The following is a 19,892-nucleotide window of genomic DNA, read 5'->3' as shown; positions in this document are numbered from 1 at the left end:
TTCCAATTGAGCAACTGTAGTTCATATGCAGAACCAATTTGCCTACAGAGAAGAGTAATCACAGAATTCTTTAAGGATGCTGAGTGTCCCCTCACAAACTTCTTAAAAGTATTGGTGAAAGATATGTCTTCTGGACCCTCCCCATGTGGGCTAGTAGGTCTTAAATGACAAATCCCATTCTAATCTCCTTTAGGCTCTGAATTCCATATGCTATATTAAACTAGGGGAGATTGGGCATCTTCAACTCACTGAGATGATTCACGCTGTGGCCAACCAACTTAACTTCTGAGCTACAACATTAAATGCATATCAATAGGTAAAGCCTGATACCGCTTTATGTTCCTTTCACCATTATCCCACACCCTCCATATTCATTCCTATACGTGTTCTCTGGATTTATACTTGTATAAATTAGAGAACTCAAGGGGTTCTTCTGAAGTATTGTTCACCTCCCCATGAATTGTTGCCCTTTACCCTATGTCAGCTGAGATGTGAGTATAGTTTTAGGCTAGAAGAAGAGAGGGTTGGTGGGGATGGGTCTTGAGAAGAATCAGCATGGAAACTGCTTCAGTGGAGACCATGACCAATTCATGAGAGGGTTAATCCCTTCAGATGCCATTGGAGTGTGGATGGCACTATCACTGGGGATGTGGACGCTGCTGCCACTGGGGATGAAGGATGGTTTTACTGGGTGTGGGGAGACTCTTCCGCCCACAAAGAAGATTCATGGGAACTGAGGAGCTCAATGTCTCCAGCTACATCAAGATCTTCTCACACATTCTTATCCCATTTAAAGAATCCCATTTTTTCCCAATCTTCTTTTTCAAGATTATTTTGGCTTGGCTGGGGTTGTGGCTCAGCAATAGAGCATTTGCCTAGCACATGCAAGGCCCTGGGTTCGATCCTCAGCACCACATAAAAATAAATAAATAAAATAAAGGTATTGTGTCCAACTACAACTAAAAAATAAATATTAAAAAAAGATTGTTTTGGCTATTATGGATTTTTTTTTTTCTTTTTGGATTTCACGTAAGTGGAATCACACAATATTTGCCCTTTTTTGTCTGGTTTCTATCATTTAGTAAAGGTTCATCCAGCCGTAATATGTGTCCAAATTGCCTTTCTTTTTATGGCTTACTGATATTCCATATACTAAATCCTATTTGACTATTCATGTATTGATACACTTGGGTTTTTTCCACCTTTTGGAAATTGTGAATAATAATGCAATGAATATTGGCTTACAAATATTTGAGTGTCTGTTTTTAATTCTTTGAGGTATATATACTGAAGAGTGGAGTTGATGGGTTGTATAGTAATTCTCTGTTTAACGTTTTTTGGGACCTATAAAACTATTTTCCACAGAAGTTGCACCATTTTGTACCCCCATCAGCAATTTTTTCATATCCCTGACCATACTTACTTTAAAAAAATATGTAGCTATTGTAGTAGGGGGGGGAAGGGGCACCTCATTGTGATTTTGATTTGCATTTCTCTAATAAGGAATCATGTGGAGCATGCTTGGGTATGCTTTTTGCTTATTTATTCTTTGGAGAAATATCTATATCAACCCTTTACCTATTTTTAAGTTGGGTTGCCTTTCTGTTGTAATTGAGAGGTAAATTCTTAAATGTATTCTGGATATTAAACTTTTAGACATATAATTGGTAAATATTCTGTTATATTCTGACAGTTGTCTTTTAACCTTCTTGATAATGTCCTTTGGTGCATAAAAGGTTTTAATTTTGATAAAGTCCAATTCATTTATTTTCTGTGTTGTTCATGCTTTTGGTGGCACACAAAATTACCAAATCCAAGGTCAGAGATTTATCCCATTTTTTTTCTCCTAAGTGTTTTATGACTTTAGCTTCTATATTTATGTCATTATTTTTTATTCCAATTTGAATTAATTTTTTTTTGTACATGGTGTGAGGCATGAGGTCCAACCTCATTCATTGGCATGTGGAAATCTAGTTGTCCTAGCGCTATTTGATGAAGATACTATTTTCTCCCCGTTGAGTGGATTTGATCCCATTATTGAAAGTCAGTTCATCATAGATGTATAAATTCTTTTCTGGGCTCTCAGCTCATTGGTCTGTATGTTTATCTTTTGCAGTACCACACTATTTTAATCACAGTAGCTCTGTAGTAAGTTTTGAAATTGTGATGTGTGAGTCCTCTTTGTTCTTTTTGCCAAAGTTGTTTTGACTATTCAGGGCCTTTGAAATTTCATGTGAATTTGAGTTGTAATTTTGATAGGAATTGTGTTGAATCTAAAGATCACTTTAGACAGTAATACCATGAACATGAATGCTTTACATTTATTTAGGTCTTATAAAATTAATTCAGCAGTGTTTTGTAGTTCTTCACATACAAGTCTTTCATCTCTTTGAAAGGAAAGGCAAGTGTTCTAGTGCTTATTATACTAGTTCTGGTGATTATTATACTCAGCTTTCCTGTATGTTGAAAACTATGATAAAAAATTGTAAATCAAACAAACATAAAAGGCAGTGAAGTTTAAGTTGAAATATCAATGTGTGTGTTTCATTATTTGATCAAAGCCCATCACTCCTATCTGCCTTGGCTAGACCAGAAAGGGAATGGGATCTTTTCCTTCTTGTCTGTCAAGAAGCCACTTAAACCAGGCCCATGCAGCTAAGGTGAGGTGCAGGTCATGTACAGAGTGACAAGGCAAAGTCTAGGCCCTTTTGTTTAGCAGACCCTGTAGGGATACTTTCTTGGATGTCCAATGTTGGCTTTCACAATGGCCTTGACATGAATGGGGTGAGGCTCTAGGGAGGAAACATCTGTAGTTTTCTTTGGAAATATACAGGGACCGCCCCTTTATACCTTTCTTAAGTTGCATTCCACACTTGCTGGCTGACCTTTTGCTTCTCCTCTGCTTCTAGCCTTGCTGTGCCTCCTGCGGCCTCTCTTGGCCGACCATCCTCTTAGGCAGGATCTTTTCTGGATAACTCCCACCTGATATTTTGGGGGTCAGCATCACTTGGCCTTGGAAACTCACACATTCTTGTTGTCCACAGTCTGCACATGCAGGATCTCCTTGCCCAGCACTCCAGCTGCCAGACCTTCATTCCCATCTTCCTGCTTTTCCAGCAGGGCTTTCCCCATCTTCATCCTCAGATCCCAGATGTTGTCCATCTCTCTTGAAGAGGATGCTACATGTCTGTTTGCTTACATCAAGGATAGGCTTGTGAGCATAGGTGTCCAGCAGGTCTCCATGCAGCCCTGGGCGCCCGTCTCCCAGGGATAGTTCTTTTTGTAGGGCCATGGGGGAGAGGCTGGCTCTGGAAAAGCCTGGAGATAGATGGAAATGGGTGAGAGTGTGTCCTCTGCCAAAACTCAGACAAAAGCCCCATTTTGTTTGTCACCCTCTTTTAAAGATGTGGACATTCAGAATGGTTTTCTTTTAAAGTAAGGTTCTGTCCCTGGCAGGAACAAAGCAAGATTTTCACTTTAAGTCTCCCAATTCTTATGATCCTGTCCCACAAGGCAGAGTTCGTGGATGGGTAGCAACCTTGTTGATCATATCTCTGTCCCAAATAAGGTTCCTGAGGAGGAAGGAATGGGACCCTTCCAGGATGAGTGTACTAGTGCTGGAGGATTGTCTCGTCCTCCCCACCCCTACTCCTACCCCTACCCCAGGCCTCAAGTGACATCCCACCTGGATGACCTCTCCTGCTCAAAAGAATTCCCCCAGTCTCACGACTATGCTTATAGGTCCTGGGCCAGGGTCGCTGGGGGTCTTCAGTTTCCTGCACCTGCATTCTGAGATTGCTAGATTTTAGATTGTGGGGTTATTAGCTGGAGTGGCTCATTGGGCAGAGGAGGCTGTTGAAAGGCACACGTCTTTCACAAAACAACAGAACATGTAAGTTCCTGTTCTATTCAGCAAGGTCATCCCCAGCCCTAGGGCCAGAGTGAGGTGGGAACCGGGGTGAATCAGCGACAAAAGGCTACATCTGGCCTCCACCCTCCCACCCCTTCCCGGGCACTCCGCCTACTGTTAATCTGTCTCCTTCGCTTATAGTAGACCACAGCTCCCTCGTGGGGCTCTCTGAGAAATAGCATGTTGTCTTTAGGAACCCGCTTCTCCCAGGGATGACTGTGGAAGACCAGAATGTATAAAGCGTAACAGGGGATTCTGTCCTTATAGACTGGAGGCTGATGTTCAGCCTGCTGGACGGAAGGATTCTGACCCACCTATGCCAAGGAATGACCTTGGGTTGCTTAAGCCACAGGGGAACCCCTCGTCGCCCCGCAGCCAAAAGTGCCTTATCGCGAGCGGCCGCCAGGGGACGCCGTGAGTCGCCCGACCTGCGGGTAGAGGCGACAGCCTGGCTTGCAGGGTTGAGGGTCAGCGAATTCAGAACCCCTACCCACTAGGAAAGCAGATCCCAGACCTCGGTGAGATTTTTTTTTTAAAAGCCCATGAGAGAGACCGAATCTGGTAAGCCAGTGGCTGCTGAAGCGCAAGTCCTCGGTGACTCCATGACTCTGCACAACGAGGCTGGGACCATGCCAAGGGACGACCAATCAATTCCTCTCTGGCTGGGTTTCCTATCCCAGCACTGTAAACAAGCAAACAAATACAAAATAATAATAAAATGAAGAAACCCACAGTGCCCCTCACCTTGTTTTGGGCATTAAGGTGATCACAGCCTGGGAAACTGTGTACACCTGGCTCAGGGACCGGGGTTGCTGCCAGTGTCAATAAAGGCTGCTGGAAACTAGTGCTAGAAGTCTGGAGTTCTGACGCTTGGTGATGAGAAGAGACAGGACTTCCATGGGGGCACTCCTCAACAATGCACCCGACCTTTATGCAGATCACTGTGAGTCTTTGCAGAAGACACACACTACCCAACTTTGCAGAGCTAGAAAGTGGTAGCTCCTGGGCTCAGCACCTCACGCGATGGTGAGTTCAGAGTAATCTTGAGGACACAATGAATTTCTAATCCTGCAAAGTCTGGGGCTCTGCAGATCCAGTTCACCACCCCTCCACCAAGTTCTTGATCATGCTGGGACAAGGGACTCGCTGGCCATCAGCAAATCACCTGGATATCCCTGTTCTAGGTGTAGACATATTACTGAGTCCTAGAGATGACCTTATCGGCCCCACTCCTGGCAAAAGAAAGCAGCCCTTTTTTTTCCCCCCCGGAACAGAAGCATGTTGTCTAAAGTGGAGTTTTCTAAAAAGTCAGGCTTGAATTCAAGAAGAGGATCTGCTACAGCTGGGGTCCCAGGTAAGAGGCAGCAAGAGGCCCACTTCCCATCTGTCCTACTCAGTTCATTCAGCCTGGGGTGGTCTTGGCATAAAATTCAGCTTTCTATGGAGAGTGCTACACAACCCTATGAAGCCTTTCAAAGAAGTCTATGACTTGAGTTAGAAGGGCAGGTGATCCTGGCTACCCAGCAGAAAGGCAAATCAATTAAAATCTGCCTTTCTCAGGGATGAGAAGCTGGACAGAAGATGGATGGTCTTTGCCAGCTACCTGGTGCATGCACAAGATTACCGTGTAAGAGAATACAGAACATGCCGAGCTGAAGAGTGCCAGTCAGAGAAAGAGAAGGGCTAGCACACCTGCAAACGTGGTAATGAAGAAGCCTGCTATAGAAGGACAGGGTTTTGAGGCAGACTTCGATGTGAAGCTTTGCTCTGTCCATAATTTCATCACAATCTGGGTGTTTCAGTTTCCTTATATGTAACACCAGATCTGAATTCTGGCACCATGCTCATTTGAGAAAAGGACACACCCAGCCCAAGTCTGACAAGAATAGAACATCTTGTGCCTGCCTTACTCTGTAATACATGACCAGTGTAACTCCACACCATGTACAACCACAAGAATGGGATCCTAATTTCTAAGAATAAATTATACTCATGAATGTATAGTATGACAAAATACACTCTACTCATGCATATCTAAAAAGAACACAAAAATGCTAAAAAAAAAAAAAAAAAAAATTGGAAACTGATAAAAGACCCAGAATAGGAGAAGTGATTATGGGACATGATAAGAATGGAATAGGACACCATGGGGAATATACACATCAAAGGTATACCTAATGCCTCTAACAGTGGAGAGAAGTGTCCGAGACTTTAAAAGCTGAGTGAGAAAACAGGTTGCATAAGAATACCTACAGAATGATTCATATGTGGAAAATACTAAGACCATAAGCCACAGATACTGTATATCCTTTAGTGATTAATCTACATCAAGCCAAAATGTAAAGGAATGCACTAGACTAGTAACAAATAAGAAATTCAGGATAGTAGTTGCCTCTGGGTGTAACAAGGTACAGGCAATTGGGAGAGGTACACGGAGCACTGTTATTTCTTGAGTGATGGACACTTGAGCATTCCTTGTATAGTCTTTCTATGCTTTAGTATCTTTTAAAGACTACCAAATAAATTTTTTAAACATTTAATCTCATTTTATGCAAACTCTATTGGTTCTTTGCATGGAGATTTAAACAGCTGGTCAGCCCACTCACCCCTGGTGGGCTTCAGGAACAGACAGGCACCACACCTTCAGAGTAGCAGGAATGGGGCTGCCCACATTTCACTGTCTTCCTTTGTTGCTACTGCCCAGTCTGCTCTGAACCGAGCTCCTTGTGACTTCTTGGTTCTGCTATTCCTGTCCCAGTCTTTCTGCCACAATCTACCTTTCCTGTCCCTGCATTCAGGGTCCTTGTTCTCATCCTTAAAGATGCCTCCTGGGAACTTGTGCCCTTCTGGGGCCCTAAGATTTCTCTGTGCACTCTGTACTCAATCAGTTTCTTCCCTGTGTGTCACTGTGTGGGGATCTTCCCCTGGGCTTCAGTCCTCTGAGATCAAGGGCTATCTAGAATTGATTGTGTCACAAGCTCCTGACATAGTTGCTGGCACAGAGAAGGCACTCACTATACACCAGGTATTAAGAGGAATTTAGAAAAAACTTTTTGTGGTTCTGCAGTTGAATCCAGGGATGCTCTTTTACTGGACTACTTCTTCAGCCTTTGTTTTTTTTTTTTTTTTTTTTTGTTTTTAAATTTTGAGAAAGGGTCTCACTAAATTGCATAAACTGGATTAGAATTTGCAATCCTGCTTCAACTTCCCAAACTGCTGGGATTATAGGTGTGTGCCATCATACCCAGATAATTAAAGTGTTTTTAAAAAAAAAACAAAAAACTCAAACTTGTGTTTTGATTATTTACATTATAAACTGAATGGATTCCTCATCTTCTCAGTATTAAACAATATGGGAAAGGACACAAGAGACCAATCCTCATCCCCTAGAATGGAGAATGATGGGGGCTGGGGATGTGGCTCAAATGGTAGCACGCTTGCCTGGCATGCGTGCGGCCAGGGTTCAATCCTCAGCACTACAAACAAACAAAGATGTTGTGTCCAGTGAAAACTAAAAAATAAATATTAAAATTCTCTCTCTCTCTCTCTCTAAAAAAAAAAAAAAAAAAACCAAAAAAGAGAGAGAGAATGCTGAAGGCAGGATGGGGGTAACATAAAAAGATAAAAGTCCCAACTAAAACAAGGCAAAGGGCTGGGGACACAGCTCAGTGGCAGAGCACTTGTCTAGTATGAGGAAGTCCCAGGTCCAATCCCCAGTTCTGGGGAAAAAAGGCAAATATTTGAATAGATATTTCTTCAGGTTATCACTAAGCACATGAAAGGCACTCACTATTTTTGAATCATTAGCAAAATGCAAATCAAAACCACACTGAAAGTCTACTTTATATCCAGTAGGATGACTTGAATAGCAAGTGTTGAGGAGGATGTGGAAAAATTGGAATCTACATATGCTGCTGGGGGAATGCACAATGTTGAAGCTGTTTTAGAAAACCCTTTGGTAGTTCCTGAAAATGTGAAATATAGAATTAACATTTGGCCCCGTGATTGCACTACCAGGTTATTTTATTTTATTCTTTTATCTTATTTAACAAACTCTAATGTAGTACTTGCTATAAGTCAGGCAGTTTTAAGAAACTTACAAAAATTAATTCAATTCAAATTTACAATGTTACTAGAAGAACCGATTTAAGATTTGATCTTAATTTATTTTATTTTTTTCTGTCATGATAAAGTTCATAAATTGGCTGGATGGTTTGCTACAAAGGGTGAGGGAGTCCTTGGTGATAACGATTAGTATTGCATTCAGACTCACATCCCATGACCTGTGACTTGTATTCTTGAGACACTATTTAATAACTATGGAAAATGACATCAACTAAATGTAAGTTATCAACTATGCTTATCTTAGGAAACTGAATTTGCTCACCAAATGTTCTTCAATTAATATACTATCATCTTAGTGTTCTTGTTATAATTTCTTCCTTCTTAGTACAAATTGTACAGATACTCTTGCTGCTTACGGAAAGGACATTGAGGTTTTTCTCCCTAGCTGTTCCTTTAAAATAACAATAAATTAGTGTTTGTAGATACTCATTGTAAAAATGCAATACTCCATGACATTCTTTATTCTTCTCATGCTTGGAAACATACATGAAAACACCTTCAGAAATGAACTTCTGTGAACAGATAGATGCTGCCTTAGAACTGAGTTTTCTTCTGGACACTTTTGCCTTCTTTTTCTTTTTTTTGCAGTGCTGGTGATTGGACCTGGGTCCTTGCCATATTAAGCCGACATTCTACCCTTCTATCTCCTTCCTTCCTTCCTTCCTTCCTTCCTTCCTTCCTTCCTTCCTTCCTTCCTTCCTTCCTTTCTTTTTTCTCTCCACCCTCTTTCTTTCTCTCTTTCCCTTTCTTTCTTCCTCCCTCCCTAGCTCCCCTCCTTCTTTCTCTTTCTCGGTCTTTTGTTCTTTCTTGTTATTGAGGATTAAACTTGGGGGTAACTTTACCACTGAGTTCCATTCCCAGCTCCTTTTGAAAAATTCTGTTTTGAGGCAGGGTCTTGCTCAGTTGTTGAGGCTGGTCTCAAACTTGCAATCCTCAGCTTCCTGAGTAGCTGGGATTATAGATATGTACCACCAGGCCCAACCGTTCTGTCCACTTTCTATCAGCGTTCCAAACCTTGCTCCTCCCATCCTTTCCTGCAGTCTCTCTTTCCCTTTGTGTCAGGATGTAGCCACCAACGCCCTTCCCTTAGCTCTCAATGAAATGGGATCTGAGGAAGTACTCAAAAGGGAAAAGGGGATCTCAACTCAGCCTGGAAGTTGCTTGATTTACACCACAAAAAAAAAAGGAATCTCAGATATTTGTGCATCAAAAGAGGGACAGATAGTGATTGTTCAAGGAAGCAAGGTACACACTCAAAGGGAGGAGTATGAGCACTTGGGAATGAGGTGTGCTTTGGGGGTCTCAAGCTTCTTCTTTTAAAGAAACTTTGTAAATGGTGAACACTAGAAGCATATGGTAATAGCATCAGCCTAAGGAGCTGGTTTCCTTTCATGGATCACAGATGTACAATAGTGGTCTGGTGCTCAGAATCTTGAGGTTGACCTTATTTAGTTAATAAGCACTTGAACTGTACCCATACCATGGGTCTTCAGCACTCTCCCTCTAGGCTTATTTTAATTAGTCTAAAAATGCATTCTGTTTATATATACAAGATATATAAAGTGAATTAACTGGACATAGAGTAGTCTAAGATTTATTGGTCCTTAAAAGAATTTTAAGCCTGGAGAAAAAAGGCCTAGGTATAGAAGGTGAGCAAGTTCATGGAGCTTTTAGCTTCATAACTAATATACACTTTTCTTTCTTTCTTTTTTTTTTTTGGCAGTATTGGGGATTGAACCTAGGGCTTTGTGCATGCAAGGCAAGCACTCTACCGATTGAGCTATATCCCCAGCCCTTACACTGGACATACACTTTTGGTTTTAAAATGTTAATATTATAATCATTCTTGAGATAAAAGACTGTTTGGATCTCTATTTAAAAATGTTTGGGGAACAAAAAACCAAAAGCTGAATATTCTCTCTCTCTGATAAGTGGATGCTGATCCATAAGGGGGAGGGAGGCGGAATGGAGGAACTTTGGGCAAAGGAGAGGGAAGGGTGGGGATAGAGTATGGGGGCAGGAAAAATGGTGGAATGAGATGGACATCATTACTCTAGATACATGTATGACTGCATATATGGTGTGACACTACATCATGTACAATCAGAGAAACGAAAAGTTGTGTTGCAATTGTGTACAATGAATCAAAATGCATTCTGCTGTCATATATACCTAATTAAAATAAATACATTAATTAATAAAAAAGTTCTATCAATTCTTGCCTCATAAATTTTGATGCTCTACTATTAAATCCCTTATTAGGATTGCTGCATTTTTGTGGAGGATTAACTCCTTTATAATTATACAATGATCCTTTTCATTCCCAGTGATCTTCCTGTTTTTAAGTCTGCTTCCTCTGAAATCAATATAGCTACTACCCTGTGTTCTTTTATTTAATATCAACATGGCATTTCTCTGTACTTTCTTTAACTTTTAGCCCGTCTCAAATATATTTCAAGTGGGTTTCTTACAGACAGCATGCAGGAATCCATTAGGTGTTCTAATCCAATCTCAGGATCTTTTTCTTTTATCTGGTGTTCACATCTAAAGTAACTGTTGATAAAACATCTACCATTTTATAAAGTATATATGCTCATTGTATTTGTTCTCTGTAACAAATATAATTTGTTACTTTTTTGTATTTATAATAAAAACAATTTGATGGCATCTTGAAATTACATCACATGTAAATCTCAGCTATCTTGTAACGGTGTTTGGTGGATTGGCACTACTGTTACCCACGCCACTTACCCATTTGCTGCAAACACCAACTACAATATAGTAACCAACTATATTGATACTGTCATTGCTTTAAGCAGTTAGTTATCTTTCAAATGAGAAAGAAAAATAAAAATAAAATAACTAATTTTATCCTAATGTATTCCTTTTCAGATGCTCTGCCTTTTATGGAGGTCCAAGTGTTAAACTTGTATCATTTTCTGTCTGTCTAAAGAACTTATTTGAACATTTATTTCATGGTTTCTGATGAAAAGTTCACCATAATTCTTATTCTTGATCCTCTGTAGTTAAAGTGTCTACTCCCAATAACCCCTGTGAGTTTTTAAAAATGTTCTCTTTGGTTTCTCTGCCATCTGAATATATGATATGTCCAGGTAGGGGTGTGTGTGCGTGTGCATGTGTGTGTGTGTGTGTGTGTGTGTGTGTGTTTGTGTGTGTATTTGGCAATTATCCTGGTTGATATTCTCTGAGTTTACTAGATGATGTGTTTGTAGTCTTATCTACTAGATCTTATCTATAAGTCTTATCTACTAGATCTGTGGTTTGTAGTCATTTTAGATATTTCTCAATCATTATTTCTTTAATACTTTTAATGCCTCATGTTTTTTTTACTCCTTCTGATATTTGTTACAAAGGTGTAACATATATTTACACCTTTTGATCTGTTTCACAGTTGTTGGGTGTTCTATTCTTCCTCACTCCTGCTCCACCTTCCTCTCCCTTGCCCAGTTAATTTTCTCTTTGTATTTCCATTTTGGAAGTTTGAATTGTCTTTTTTCAGTTCACTGACTTTTTTGCTTTCTATTTTTATTATGGTAAATATACATAACAAAATTTACCACTATGACCATTTTAAGTGCACAATTGAGCAGCATTAAGTACATTCATAATTTTGGCAAACTGTTACCACTATCCATTTCCATAACTTTTTCATCATCCCAAATAAAAACTATATCCATTAAAAAGTGATTCATTATTCTACCCTTCCCATGAGCCCCTGGTAACTTCTATTTCACTTTCTGTCTTTATGTAGTTACATATTTCAGATACATCATTTAAATGGAATAATGCAATATTTGTCTTTTTGTGCCTGCCTTATTTTACCATAGTGTTTTCAAGGCTCAGCCATGTCATTGCATATATAAGAATTTTATTGTATATTTAAGGCTGTATACTATTTCATTGTATTATTATGCCACATTTTATTTATTCAGTTAATGAATGCCTATGTTGTTGCCACTTTGTGGCTATTGTGAGTAATGCTGTAGTGATGAGTGGTGCACAAATTATCTGTTTGAATTTGTACTTGGGGTTCTTTTGTGTATATACTTAGTGGAAATGATGTGTTTTTTGAGGAACTGCTAAACTGTTTTCTACTAAGGCTGTACTATTTTATATTCCCACCAGGAATGCACGAAGGGTCTGATCTCTTCATATACCTACCAATACCTTTTTTATCTTCTTCTTTAATAGTTATCCTACTGGGGATGATATGGTATCTCATTATAGTTTTGATTTGCATTTCTCTAATGATTATGAATGCTGATAATCTTTTCAGGTGCTCTTGAGGCATTTGTGTATCTTCTTTGGAGAATTGTGTATTGTAGTCCTTTGACTTTTTCCCCCCATTTAGTACCAGGGATTAAACCCTGGGGTACTCAGTCAATAAGCCACATCCCCAAACCTTTTAAATTTTTATTTTAAGCCAGGATCTCACTAGGTTGCTTAGGCCCTTGCTAAATTGCTGAGGCTGGCTTTGAACTCATAATCCTTCTGCCTCAGCCTCCCTAACTGCCAGGATTACAGCAGCGTCAGTGTCCCCAGCCCTTTGTCCATTTTTTTAAATCAAATTGCCTTGCTGTTGGATTGTAGTAATTCTTTATGTACTCTGTATTTTGCAATTTTGGTGAATTTTAATTTATTTTCACCAGCATTTTTTGTGTGTGCGTGTGTGAAGTTTAAGGGACTTCTATGTATAAAATAATGTCATCTAGGAAGAGAAATAATTTTACTTTTGCCTTTTCAGTTTAGATACATTTAATTTCTTTTTCTTGCCTAATTGTTGTGACTAAAACTGCTATACCATGTTGAGTAGAAGTCATGAAGTGAGTATTACCTTTCTCCTGATCTTAGGGAGAAAGATAAGATTTTAGTAATTTACCACAGAGGACTATGATAACTGTGGATTTTTCTTATATTTCCTTTATTATGTTGAAAAAGTTTCTTTTTGTTCCTAGTTTATTGAGTATTTTATCATGGAAAGGTGTTGGATTTTGTCAATTTTCTGCATTGATTAAGATGATCATGTGGATTTACTCCTTCATCCTACTGACATGCTCTATTACAGTCCAATTCTTCAATATTTCCACATCTTTGCACATCAGGATTAAAACTCACTTGGTGTGTAATCCTTTTGATATGTTGCTAGGTTCGGTTTGCTAGTATTTTGTTTAGGATTTTTACACCTATGTATTCAGAAGGGATATAGGTGTGTAGTTTCTTGTGTTTTTATCTTGTCTTGCTTTGGTATGATAGCAATTCTGTCTCATCAGATGAATTAGGAAGTGTTCTTTTCTTCTTCCTCTTCTCTTTCCCCTCTTCCTCTTCTTTTTGGAGTAGATTGAAAATAAATCTATTAAATCTTCTTTAAATGCTTGGGGAGTTGGGTGCAGAGACTTGGGTGGCTAAGGAAAGATGGTGCAGAGACTTGAGAGGCTGAGGAAGGAGGACTTTACGTTCAAGGCCAGCCTCAGCAACTAAGTGAGACCCTGTCTCAAAATAAAAAATAAAAAGGACTGGGGACGTAGCTCAGTGGTGAGGTGCCCCTAGGTTCAATCTCCAGTACTGCCAGATACAAAACAAGACCAAAAAAAAAAAAAAAAAATCAGTTTGGGGAGTTCACCAGTGAAGCTATCTTGTCATGGGCTTTTGTTGTTGTTGAGAGATTTAGGATTACTGATCCAATCTTCATAATTATAGTTCTTTTCAGATTTTATATTTTATTGTGATTAATTTTGGTGGATGTGTTTTTTAGAAATTTGTCCATTTCATGTAGGTCATTCAATTTGTTGGCACACAAGCCTTAATAGCATGCTCTTGTAATCCTTTTGATTTCTGTAAAACTGGTACTAATGTCTCCACTTTCGTTTATAATTTGAGTCTTTCCTTTTTTGTTCTCAATCTGGTTAAAGTCTTGTCAATTCAGTCGATCTTTTCAAAATACCAACTTTTGATTTTTCTTTATTATTTTTCTATTCTCTATTTTTATTTATCTACACTCTAATCATTATTATTTCTATCTTTATGGTAGCTTTGGGTTAGTTCTCTTTTTTCCAGATTCTTAAAGTGTAAAGTTGGGTTATTGATTTGAAATTTCTTCATTTTTAATGAATGCCTTATGGCTGTGTATTTCCTTATTCACATTGCTTGTTTTGCTCCCAGAAATTTTGGTATGTTGTGTTTTCATTGTCATTTATCTCAGGGTATTTTAAAACACAGCTTACTGATTTTTTACTACTTATTTTGAGTCTACTGATGAGTTTATCACAATTATTCCTCATTCATGAGATGATATTAATCTAACATTTTCTTTTGATTTTTTTCCCTTAAACCTTTGTTAGCTTACATTAATCACGTATTCTTATATGTTGTCTACTTTTTCAATTAATGCCCCTAATGTATAAATCTTAGTTATTTTATACTCCCTGTTTGATAATTCAATTATCTTTGTTATATATGAATCTGATTTCGATGATTGCTTTGTCTCTTCACACATTTGTTTTTTCTTTTGCCTGTAGCAGTGTTAAATAAACATCACAGGAGGCCACTCTTTTGTACTAAGCTCCAACAGACCAGACTAGAAATCAAAATGGAGTGACTCATGCTAAAGTTGCCTGACACCAAATGGAAACTAAGCTCTTACCCAACCTTCAGAGAAATCAGGAAAGAAAGAAAACACTTGAGTTTTCCAAACAGGTTAGTTTCACTGGACCTAATAATGAAGCTCTCTCTCTAATCCTTTCATACACACAGAGAAAGGTAACCTGAAGTAAACTGATATTAACCAATCTATTGTTTTCCTATTATTCTGTCTACCTGTCTCTGACTTACGAGTAAAGTCATTTTGAAATGCCCAGTCCTTTTTCTGTTCTTCATTTCTGCATTCTCAGCCTTTCTCCACCTAACCTAGGATAAAACCAAATTCTTCTGTTCAGATCATTGGAATACTTACACTATTTTATGGAATGAAGTGTTGCCTGATTCTAGAGTCAAAACTAAAGCCAATTAAGATCATGAAACTGCTGTAATTTTGTCCTTTGAAACATTGCTTTAGTAAATTGTTGTCCAAAGCCAAGCATTTATATAGGATAACAGGTACAGAGTCCAATAGGTTATTATGGTGGTTGTTGTTGTTATTATTATTATTATTATGCGATGGTAGAGATAGAACCCTGGACCTCACACTTGGCTCTACCACTAAGCCAGACCCCCAGCCCTATCAAAAGCTCCCAATGTAAGGATGTATGTTAATCTGGCAGGCAACTAGACTGTCAGCGTGTCATAGCCACAGACACCAGAGGCTTCCAATTACTCGAGTGAGCTTATTTTTCCCTCTTTCTTTTCTTTTCCTTTCCTTTGTTCTGTGCTCAGAGTATGTTCTTGTAGACCTTTTAGCTATAACCTATGGTTCTCATCCTGGGAGCCTTGCTGGTGTGGTGGCAGCATAAGAGCATGGTGGGGGACTGTCCCCCTCTGATCTTCAACTCAGTCATCGTTCTTTTAGTTGCTGTGCCTGGGGCGGGGGGGGGATTAAACTTTGAGTCTGGTTCCTTCTCGGTGTTTCCAGTCCATTTTTGTGGAGCCTTGACCCTTTTGACTGTTGCTTGAGCTGCTGATTTTCCTTAGGTGGGACAGGAAGGCTAGAGAGGTCTGGAGGGATGGGGTCTTTCCTTCAGCCTTGAGGTTTCAGCAGAGCCCTGGGAAGCCCCTCTTCTTCAAGGGAGGCTCTTGTTAGGGGCAAGGGGTCACAGTTTTCCCAATGCCCTCCTTTCTACCATCCCCATCAGGGCCATGAGGATCTTTCTGTGATCCTCATTCTAAAAAATGTGGACTGGTTCCTGGAAGAAAATCCTCTCGAACTGTTGGTCCCATTTATCACCCAGGCCCCAGCTTCCCACTCAGTCGGCAAAAACATGTCAAAATTTCTATGCAAGTGTTCCTGCCAGTTCTAGGTATCTCTAGACTTCCCTCCAGGCTACAGATCTTGGCCCCAGGACTTCTCTGGATCTGTGCTTGGATCTGGGGGTGGGGAGTGGGGTGGCCCTATGATCTCAGTTCTCTGATAGGTCAAGGGAAGTCAATGATATTCAGTTTGCCCAACTTTTTCTTATTGAAGGATAGGATGATGATTTCTAAGGTCTTTACCTGTAATAATAACAGCAATAACAATAGAAATCACTCCCCCCCTCGACCATGGAGTTTGACTGTGAATGTGGAGTTCAGGCATTAACGTCAGGTTGGGCAGTTGGCGGTGGAGCGGAGTCGTGGGAACAGAAAGCTCTGTTCATTATAAACATACCTACTTTCACTGTTATGATGAGTTCTGTTTTCACAATTTTGAAGAGGACTTTGGAGAATAAAGAGTGAATGAAGCTTCGTTTATAATAACAAATATGGGAAACAACTCTAATGTTCAACAACTGGGGAGAGTTTCAAGTTAACTGTCACCTATGAGACTGCCCTGCAGTTGTTCAGAGGAATAGGGGGAGGTTTCCAAGCCCGAGGAGGAAGTCCTGGGCAGAAAAAAAAAGAAAGAAAAGATCAAAGGTCACATGCGTTTATGTCATGGGCCAGAAAAATTCTGAGGACACACACCAGAATTTGAGAAGGAGGGGAGAAGAGTGTGCCCTTTGCCTGAACTGGTTGCAATAAATGTGAATTAATTTTGTAACAACAGAGGGCAAAGGAAGGAAAGACGGAAAATTGATTTTCACTCACAGTTTTCCCTTCTGTGCCTTTTGACTTTTCATCCCATGTATTTATTCCCAATATAGAAAATAAATAGAAAACCAGAGAGGGTAAGAAGCACACTCCCTGGCAGCTTGTAGGATCTCGCCTCACCCCTTCTTTTCTAGTCTTCCCACTCTCTAGCTTCATCCCAGTGTGGCCTGCCACACTCCCACTGCCATTCCAGCCTCACCCAGCCTGTCCCAGCTTCCCAGTGCACCCCGGCCGGGCTGTCCCTTGCCACCCCTAATGTGCAACCCTAGACAAGTCACTCAGGCTCTGTGGGAGAGCTGGGCGTTATTTCTCCAGTTTTTATTTCACAGAGAGAAAACCTGTGATAACTTCTACAGCTGTATGTGAACAAAGATGGTTAGAAATGGTCAGAAGGCCGGTGCGGTCTCACACACCTGTGATCCCAGCAACTCCAGAGCCCGAGGCAGGAAGATCACAATTTCAAGACCAGCCTCGGCCATTCTTGGCACTTACTGAGACTCTATCTCAAAAGAAATAAAAGTAAAAAGTGAAAATAAAGAGAGAGAGAGAGAGAGATGGGGGTATAGCTCAGTGATAGAGTGTCCTTAGTTTAGTTTCAGGAGAGAGAGAGAGACAGAGAGATAGATATAGAGATAGAGAGGGGGAGGAGAAGGAGGAGGAGGAGGAGGAGAAAAAAAGAAAGAATGAAAGAAATGACCAGAGAGTTCTGAAAATGCCCACTCAGGCCTCTTCCTTTCCCAGCACAAGATCAGACACCTTAGCTGACTCCAAAGTCCCTCTTTCTTCTCCTTGGCTCACCCTAAGGCCTGTGGAGTCTGGCTAGGCTGGCCCTTCCTGAACTTCTCTTACAGGGGAGGGCAGCCTGAGTGGAGTGTGGGGAGAGAAATCACCTGAAAATGAGGTCATACTAACCTCTTCCATCCTCCCAGCAGGTTGCCTCGCGGGCCACTTTGGGGACCCCTGCCTGAGATGGCTGATTAAGAATCTCTGGAGAGCAGGGGTTGTTTAAACCCCTTCCCAGGTGCAGAGCTACTGGGCCTTTTGGTTCCTCCCAGGTAGGCATGACCCTGGTTCTGTGTTTCCTTAGCTCTGCTGCTGGGTCACTGCAGACCAAACCTTGCCATGGCTTTGGGTCCTTGGGTGCCCATTGGTTCCCCATCCCTGCTAATTCTAGGCCCTCTTTCTGGGCTGAATGGCCTTGGTTCCTGTCCTTTTAAATGCTCTTAGGTTCTTCCCAGTCACCACAAGTGACTATGACTCAAGTCCTGATGAGGAATCACTATCCCCTGCCATGAGAAAGGCATTTGGCTCTCAAGCAAAGTCATGTTTAAACTTACTCTGTTTCTCTCCCTACACGGATCATGGTCAACAAGAAATTAGAAAAGCATATTCAACATTTGGACGCTTCATTCTTTCAACACATATTTACTGAGCACTCACTCTGTCGGATACAATACAAAGCCAGATACAATACAAAGGCTATGATTGAAGGAGGGTGGACTCTTCCTGGGGTCTCAGCCTGCTTCCAGAAAGACATGTGGCCGGCACCCTTGGGTGCCCAGACATCAACGGCCTGGAGGAAAGATGGGGGAAGGCTCTGAGGTGGGCTTTTGCTGTGAGAATTCAACAAGAGATTCCAGAGCCTGCCAAAGAGCAGGGCTTTTGGAACCAGGAGTGGCATGGAAACCTGACCAACCCCACCCGCTATCTGTTATGTGTCCATGGGCAAGTCCCACGGGACTCTGCATGTGTGTCGAGATCTGAAAAGGATAAGAATTGCATTTTTAGGATGACGCAGGGTTCAAGCAGACTGATTCCCACATAAACCTACTCACAGCCAGGCTCATTAACGTTGTGATCATGTGTGTGGGGCCTGGAAGGACGATTCAGATGTGGTTGTGCAGGAGAGGTGGCCTTAAACCTCCCCCTTGTCCCAGATCTGGATGGGCCCAATCAAGAGCAGTTCTGTACCTTTTTAAACCAGCAGTATCCAGCCTACATCCTGCACACAGCATGTCTCAGCGAGCTGCTGAATGAAGGCCACAGAATGTCTAGACTGAAATCAAATGTCAGGCATTCAGGAGAGGCACCATCTCTGTTCTACCTTATGGGACTACAGTCTTTGTATGAAATTCCTCCTCTGCCTTCTTCCCACAGTTGGGACTGGTTCATCTCTCTTCCCTACCCATGGAAGCTCTTCATGAAAGGTGATTTCTCTTACAGTTTGTCTACAACCTGATCCACCCACTTTCCCCTGGAAACAAATTTCACAGCTGCCTGTGGTGCCCCATCCTTTGCCTCTGACTGCAGTGTTTTGGCTGAGATAGAAGTTAATCCTGTAGAAAGCAAGTGGGTCGTCTGTCCTTGCACCTGCTTCCCTGACACTGGGCCAGAACGGACAACTGCCCTTCCTGGGGACACCAGCTGTCTTCTCCCTTCATGGTTCTGAAGGTTTTGGGGCTGTGGCCTTTGGAGTGGGGGCACAACCCATTCCAAGGCAAGTTTTCCTGAAAGAGGGAATGGGGATGCTGAGAGTGTGGAGGGGGGCAGAGAGAAAGGCCTTTGCCACTCAAATGTAGAATTGCAGATTTGGGAAGAAAAAAAAAAAATGGGCTTCTTCTCAAAGAGCATTTGGCTTTTTTTGGCTCTCCATGGCTTGGAGAGTGCAAGTTGAAGGAAATCATTACTCACACAGGTTTAATTTGTCACAGAAAATCCAGGAACACCCATCAGCAAGGGTTGGCAAGTTTTGGCTAGCCCGGGCAGTGTTGCGTAATAATGCAGGACCTTGGCTGACTCAGGGCTCTTGCTGGGATGGGACTGGTTTTGCTTCATAGTCCCTAGCACAAGCCTTTTGATGCTCACTCACCCCCATCTGTTTCCTGCTCCAGGCCTTGAACCTCACCCTTCTCACATACCCATGCAGAAACAGGCTCTCTTGGCCTCCTCTCATTTTACAGTGTGGACCTTTTTTTTCCCCCATTGGTCCCAAGTCTGAACTCCTCTCTGACATACTGCATGAGGAGCAGCGAGGTGTTCCCAGTTTTGAGTTGTCCTTGACTTTGGATTCAGGCGCGAAGGCCTCCGCATGAAAATCCACCCCTCCCCCCATTTGATT

This window comes from Callospermophilus lateralis, chromosome 9 (genome assembly GCF_048772815.1).
Source record: "Callospermophilus lateralis isolate mCalLat2 chromosome 9, mCalLat2.hap1, whole genome shotgun sequence".
Taxonomy (NCBI): Eukaryota; Metazoa; Chordata; class Mammalia; order Rodentia; family Sciuridae; genus Callospermophilus; species Callospermophilus lateralis.
Note: the sequence above shows the minus strand (reverse complement) of the source record.